The sequence below is a fragment of the Poeciliopsis prolifica genome, unplaced genomic scaffold (genome assembly GCF_027474105.1).
Source record: "Poeciliopsis prolifica strain line A6 unplaced genomic scaffold, Auburn_PproV2 SCAFFOLD222, whole genome shotgun sequence".
NCBI lineage: Eukaryota > Metazoa > Chordata > Actinopteri > Cyprinodontiformes > Poeciliidae > Poeciliopsis > Poeciliopsis prolifica.
In genome coordinates this window covers 110,397-118,338 of record NW_026562597.1, presented here as the reverse complement: position 1 = coordinate 118,338, position 7,942 = coordinate 110,397, and the positions used below count along the sequence as shown (strand labels likewise).

General features: G+C 42.5%; 1 pseudogene; it reads left to right on the top strand.

The window, feature by feature from the left end:
• Positions 1–520: 520 nt before the first annotated feature.
• Positions 521–7,292, top strand: LOC129357042 (vang-like protein 2; annotated as a pseudogene).
• Positions 7,293–7,942: the final 650 nt, after the last annotated feature.

The window sequence follows — 7,942 nt, the reverse complement described above, 5'->3', positions numbered from 1 at the left end:
GATGTGTATAGCTGAGGGGGTCGAGGGGGAGATGGAGCGCTGAGTTGTTGTTCTGGTATCCAGGACGACACCCCACCACCTCCCTCCTTTTGTCTTTTCTCACCCCCATTCATCCCCATTGTAGTAGCTGGGCTGTGTTGCCCGAGAAACCACAGGGGACTCTTGGGAATGTGGCGCCTGTGTGCGGACATCAACTCCACATTGCCAGGCGCAAGAAAATATTCAGCATTTTTATTTAAAATCATTTCCTCTTTCGCATCAATATAAAATTAGCATGTTGTAGATGAAATAATTTCATGTTTCTTGAACGCTAAAGACTCGAGGGCTGGTATGGAAGGTGACGTAGTTGCCCTTTATCAGGCTGAAAACGCACTCTGAGCCAATTCACTTATGGATTCTCATGAAAAAGTCTCCCATAAGGCGGAAGAATGGGCTCAGCTATGTCCTGTGCTGCCGACAGCACACAGCCTTTCAACAGAGCGCACAGTGCCAGCATTTTAACAATGCTGTCTCTCTTCTTTCCATGGCTGCTTGGTATGTGCCCCTTTCGAGACAGTTTTACTTGTCTCACATGACAAATTATCCTCTTCCTTTGCATTCTCTCTTCTGTCCCCTGGCTCACACGGGCAGTGCGCACTACTCGGTTGCAGATCCTGCAACCCTTCTCTCACGTTGCCTTCCTCTCTCATCCTTCCTCCTTTTTTTTTCCCTCCTCAGGCCTCCAAGATAGATTCCCTCAGGAGTAAAGTGGACTTGTTGCGTTTTCCGTTGGTCCTTTCCACAAAGTCCATCAGCAACCGCAAGAGCCAATTGGGCGTGGTGTGGGAGAAGGGCGGCGGCTCGGGGACGGGAGTGGCACGGAAACTCCGCCCACCGCCAGCCTCCGACATGGACAACGAGTCAACGTATTCGGGCTATTCCTACAAGTCGTCCCACTCGCGTACCTCCCGCAAAAACAGGTAGGGACTGGTGTTTGTTTCTCGCTGTCTGGAGAGGGAGACCTTTATTGTGTTGCTACTGTATTTGCTGCAAGCGCAAATGCAGGACAATATGATGAAAGCCATATTGTCCTATGCTGCTGGGGTGGAGGTTCACCTTCCAGTGGGACGTTGATCCAACACACACCGCCAGGCCCACAATGAAAGAGTATTGCATTAGGATGATCCAACAGACTCCAGACTTGAAACTGATTTAGAATGTGAGACAAGGCCTAAAACTCAATGTTCAAAGACTTTCTCTGGCCAATCTGAGATTTTTCTATCTTGAGGTGAACAAATTCAGACATTTAGTGGTGAAAGCTGGTACAGACCTGTAACCACAGTGCAAAAAATATGCATTTTATGTTATTTGTTCTAAATTGATATTTGATGTGAGTTTTTTTGATGTATAGTTTGCAAAAAAGTTCCCATTGCAATGAGTGATTGGTGTGTTGGAAAACTGGTAACTGATTAAAATGTTGGATGAAAGAAAGCTAAAGCTGCATTGGTATACAAAATGTTTGCATTGAGGGAGAGACTTGTGTTGAAATTATTCATCTAACACAATCATAAAATGTCCCTAATTACAAAACTGATTGCAAAACAGTAAATGCTGTTTGATGATGCATTGTGACATTAGTGCTTTGCATGAATAATTTCAGACAATAATTTACTGCAAATCAAGCCTTTTGTTTTGTGGATTAAAAAAAATCTCAAAATAAAAAAAACTGTTATACTTTGAAATCAAATTTATTGACACAGACAAACTTGTGTCTTTTTTGTTTCATGTGAAATGCTTTGAATAACTAAAGCAACATGTGTGTATTTTTTTGACAAACTGTTTCTGATTTGAATTACGGATAGATCTCCTGTGTGACTGCCTTGCTCTCGCCATTGATATCCTGGTCAGATTTCTGGGCCCTCTGTCTGAACAGCAGGTTTGGCGAATGGATGGCTGGACTGTTTTGGGGTTTTCTACAACAGGATGAGTGGAAGACGAAGTCAGGCGTTTATATTAGTGCTTGTAGACTCCAGCATTTCCACTAGATGTCACCAAATAAAGCAGAGTTGAATCTACACTTTTGCAGCACTCTTGTAACTTGTTTCAAAGCCCATCTTATTTTAAAGTCACAAGTCATTAGTCTCTTGTGTCTTCTCCCAGGAAGTTCTAGATTGACAACTAAATCGCAAATCTTTCAAAATGAACCAAAACACCTTTTTTAAACTTTTCTATTTCATAGAAGGTAATGAATAGAGAAGTAATGATCAAAAAGCAGCTGAAAATTACCCAATGTTTGAAATAAAAGTAATACAAAAAAGAATGCATTACTCGTTTGTTTGGCTTCAAATCTAAAGGAAATACTTTTGAGTTTCTCCTGTAGAGATTTGAATCATTTAGCAGCACAGTCTGTTGATAACTTAAACCCTCTTTAAGTGTTTTAAGCTTCAGTTGTCATGGATTTTATAATTTGGGAAATTGTTGGGTCAATCATTGTTTTAAATGTGTGTTTATTTAAACTTTGATGCTGTGGCTCATTGGTAAAAGTTTGCAACTTCAAGGCTAATACCATATATGTCTTGAGCTGAACTATCACCGATATCAGTGTTGCAGGCATTTCCTGAATACCAAAATAGATGAACATTTTTCTTTTTCTTGATTTTGAATCTTTTACTTTGCTCTGTTGTCTTTTAACCGTTGATACTTTTCATGTTTTTTTTTCAGTCTATTAGAAGTTATGTTATCATGACCTACTTTTCTGTACTTCCACAATTTGACAGTCCTTTTCCAAAAATGTCTTTCTGGACAACAGTCAAATATGCCTGTAAATTGAAAAAAAAAAATTTTTATTCCAAACATTAAAGTTTGTCTTGAAAAATGAACTTGCATACTGTATATAAAAATACCCAAGTTTTGTATAATGACGTCATTGTCCATGAATGAAAGTGCATCGTCGTCTCAGATGACTTAATCCGGTCAAGATTAAATTCTTAAATAAATTGGTGAAACAGCAACCAGCTGACTCTGGGTCAGCAAGTTAATCTTTCTGGGAAACTGGATAACAAATTTGAATAGCTTAATTTTAATTATAGTGAGACATAGTGTCTTACGATCAATTCTAGCCATTGAATACATTACATATTATGCGCATTGTTCGATATAAATGTTTCAATATAACCCCTTCAAAAGTATCTCAAAGCCACAAACAGAGAGTAATTTCTCCAAAAAATGCTTATTGTCCCTGAACGACTACTTATTCCTGACATTTACACTGTTTTCCATTGTTGCTTCAGGGAGAGAAGGGACCGGCATCGCTTGAAGAATCGGGATGGCTCAATCCGTGGAGATAAGTCTGTGATGATCCAGGCCCCGGGGGAGCCGCTACTGGATCCTGAGTCCACCATAACAGACGACCGGGTCAGATTTTCATTTTGTATCTCGTCTGTTTTTATGTGGGATCTATGTGAACACATGATCACCAACACCCACCGTTCTCATGTTCCCACAGGACGACAACTGGGGTGAGACCACCACCGTGGTCACTGGGACTTCTGTGGACAGTATCTCCAATGAGGATCTGACTCGAATCTCTAAGGACTTGGAGGACTCTTTGCCTCTCGACTGTCGCCGTTACATCAGCCCCGTTTTAGGAGCCATTTTGGGGCTCATCTCTGTAATCACTCCCTTGGCTTTCCTTGCCCTTCCACAGCTCCTTTGGCGGGACACATTGGACCCTTGTGGAACGCCATGTGAGGGCCTTTACATCTCTCTGGCTTTCAAACTCCTGATCCTCCTCATCTCCACGTGGGCGTTGTTCCTCCGCCCATCCAGGGCTACTCTGCCACGCTTCTTCGTCTTCCGCTGTCTGCTCCTGGCGCTGGTCTTCCTCTTCGTTGCGTCTTATTGGCTCTTCTACGGCGTCCGGGTCCTGGAGCCCCGCGAGACAGACTACAGGGGGATCGTGGGATATGCCGCATCTCTGGTGGATGCACTACTGTTCATTCAGTATCTGGCTCTGGTTCTGCTGGAGGTCCGACACCTGCGGCCCGCTTTCTGTCTGAAGGTCATCAGGACCGCTGACGGAGTCAGTCGGTTCTACAACGTGGGGCATCTTAGGTCAGTATAAATGTATTCAATTAGTAGATCAGTCGGCAATTAAAGCACAAATTTTGGTCAAATTCCTTAGAAATCACTCAAATTTATTGCTTATCTGACAAACCTGTGCATAATAAAGCTCTAACAGACTGCAGTATAAAACTTGGTTAAGACTTTCTTGACTGAGGATTTGTGAACTACATAATTCACCTGCCATAATTCTTCAAACTGCATCTTTCATGCGATGTGAAAGATGCAGTGATATGAATGCTTGCAGTGACATTTACATGCACTTTGAAGCAGCAGGGAATAGAAACCTCAAACACCTGAAATAGTTCAGCGGAACAACTGCAACCTGTTTCTGAACTGTTCTGCTTTCGCCACATTAGGGTCGAGAGAAATGCATTTGTAGATCTGGTCTGATCAAAGCACTCACTACAAATCGGTGATTTAGTTTATCTGCCTTAATATAGCAAAACAGTAGATTTTATGTACATGAAGTAGAAAAGTAGTCATTTGTGTTTTGCACTGCTTATCCTGTAGGCCCCTTATCGTTGGCCCCCAGTCATGACTCATTGTTGTTCACCACTTCCTTTAGTGATGTGTTGCTAGTGTGTGGCTGCCAATAGTGAAACATCCTGACAACTTTTCCTTTATGAAATGGAACAAATTAGTCATGTCCTCCTTTTTCTGATGCAATGTAGCATCCAGAGGGCAGGATGTGGGTTCTGGACCAGTACTACAGCGACTTCCCAGTCTATAACCCGGCATTGCTTAACCTCCCCAAGTCATCCTTACCAAGAAGATGTCCTCCTTCAAAGTCTACAACCTGGAAGAAGGTACATTTTCTCTCCTTTATATTATAAGACGCCATCATTGTTCAGTACCAACGTGCTGTACGGAGATCAGCACCTTGGTTGAAAAGGCCTTATCGGTGCCTCACCTGTCTGAACTGGCACTTTCCTAATTGTTCCATCCTTTAGATGGAACAATTTACAGGCATGTCTCTGCCCACAGAGAACACCAACAACTCCACAGGCCAGTCCAGAGCCATGATAGCAGCTGCCGCTCGAAGAAGAGACAACTCTCATAACGAGTACTACTACGAGGAGGCAGAGGTGGAGAGGAGGCTCCGCAAACGCAGGGCCAGGTAGCAATACAGGGAAAAGTACTAGACATTGCTCTTAAATACTTGATAGACCTCACAAAGTAACTCCTCTGGACCAGTCTAGTTAAAGAAGTAGCTCGTATTCATCAAGTTAGCGACTTTGGTTGATGTTCTAGTGAAAACATTCCACCTCTCTTACATCCTGTTTTGTGTCCTTGTAGACTGGTAGTGGCAGTAGAAGAAGCTTTCACCCACATCAAGCGTCACCAGGATGACGACACGCCCACATCGTCTCCCAAACACCCACGGGAGGTGATGGACCCCAGGGAGGCCGCCCAGGCTATCTTCGCCCCCATGGCCCGGGCCATGCAGAAGTACCTGCGGGCCACCAGGCAGCAGTCCTATCACCATGGAGAGCATCATCAACCATCTGCAGTTCTGCATCACACACAACATGACACCTAAGGTTAGGAGGTGTTTCTTTTGAAATGTTAATGTAGTGCCAACAAGTAACAACTTGCTACAAATATCTGTGTGTAATGCTTTGAAATTGGCCTCTATCTCTTTAAGATAGAGGCCTGATAGTCTCATAGACTTTATTTGATTGAGGGCCAAAATTTCAACATTTCTTAACTGTTTTTATTTTCACACTTTATTGCATCAACAATCCAAATCTTCTGACAAAACTATTCCCCTCCTCACCTGCGGGGGTGTTGTTCCAAGAACCAATGAAGGAAACAACACAAAAGTCTCTGAAGAAGATACTTGGAGCAACTTCCTTCCAAAAAATGTGAACAGACATGGAGTCAGATTTTAACAGTTGTAGAATTTCTCTTTTGTCTTTGATAAAAGTTCACAAGACATTTCTCCCACTACTGGTAGAGTCATGCATTTCTTATGGTTGCATTTAACCAGAATGCCCTGCGCTATTTTCTGCACCCTGCTTTTAGAGCAATGGCATCCATTCAAAACGCACCGGATTTCACTTCAACCAAACCAAAATCTAGGGATTTCTTTTTAGGGTGACCAGAGTTCCTCATCACAGTTCAACTGTGCATTCACACCTCCCCAAACAAACTGTACTTTCTAGGCAAATGGACAAAAGTTTTGATTAAACCAACTAACCGGGGCTGGGGTGAATGCACCATAAGAAGCTCCTTACCTTTCAGACACTCCCTCTTACGCACATCATTACAACAATGCTTCTCCATGCCGTCCATTGATGCCCTTTGCAACCGTTCTCATGAGTCTTAACGTTTCAATAATAAGCTCAGCAGATGTGTGATTTCACTATCCATGAATGAGTCAAAAGATATGTGTTTGGTTGGGTAATGACGTGACCTCAAATAAAGCTCAAACAAGTTGAGTTTGCATGATACAACTCCTCGTGACCCACTTCCTCCTCCTCTCCTTAAAGGCCTTCTTAGAGCGCTACCTCAGTCCCGGTCCCACCCTCCAGTATCTGGACAACAACAGGGGGCGCCAGTGGACACTAGTGAGCGAGGAGCCAGTGACGGCCTCCTTGCGCCAAGGCCAGATCTTCTGCCTGAAGCGCCTCGACTTCGCCCTGGTCGTGAAGGTGATGCCCCTCCCTTTCCTGCGCCTAGCCGAGGAGTTCATTGACCCAAAAAGCCACAAGTTTGTCATGAAGCTCCAGTCAGAGACGTCTGTCTAGCAGAACGGATGCAGCTGGACAGAAGGAAATTGGGAAGTTGAAAGATGCTTCTTATCGAGGGTTTTTGGTTTATGTACTTTGTAGTATTACAGTGTTATTGTACATGTTTTTTTTATTATTATTATTTGTCCAAATACAAAGCCATACAGTATATGGCCAAGATAAAAACGATGAAGTCATAGTCCTTTATGTTAGTTAAAGAAAGAAAGATAAAGACACTTCCCTGTCTGACTGCTGCTGGGGAAGTACCAGTTTATCACTTTGTTCTTCTCTAAACAAATGTCATACACAACAAAAGGTGTTCTTTAGGCTCTGCTCCACATCCAGATGTGCTTTTGGCTTCTCTCATGTTTTTTTTTATGTTACTATTTAACATGACCCTTCAAACCACCACTGCTGAACAAATGGTGGATAATATTTCTTTTGTTTTCTTTTTGTTTTTTTGGTGCAACTCAAATTGTAACCTTATAAAGCAGAATCAAACATCACAAAACCCAACTGAAATGATGTCTTCCCGAGTCTTATAACAAATGATACAATCCGAAACAAAAGACAACAGTTTCTTTTTTGTTTTAATCGCAGTAGCAGTTCCGCTTTCTTTAAATGGCAGACGAAGACAAACATACTTAACTTCTACAGGGAAGTGTGTCATCTTTCTTTTATGTGACGGACGAGAAACAAGTGGAACAAAAAAATTATTAATTGCTTTGCTTGGAACGCAGTTTTGTTCACAGAAAGGTTGTGGCTTCCTGTGAGAGATAACACACTGGACACATTAACCCCTCCTCCGCCCGCGTTGTACGCAACGTATACTCCTGCTGCATCCACAAGCTCCCATGTGAAACTTTTCTTTTTAAAGGAGTGTTGCAGCTTTACTTGTAAATGAGGGTACAAAAATTCTGGACTCCATCTTCTAAAGAGCTTTGGTTAATGGTGCAGATTTTTTTTGTTTGTTGTTTGTTTTTTGGGGGGTTTTTGTAGAGTTTGCTACATCAGACAACAGTCATAAGAATTACCGTGTATGGAAATCAGATGACGGAACTTAACCTGACAGTGAAGCTAAACACATGGTGTCTCTGCTGGGAAAA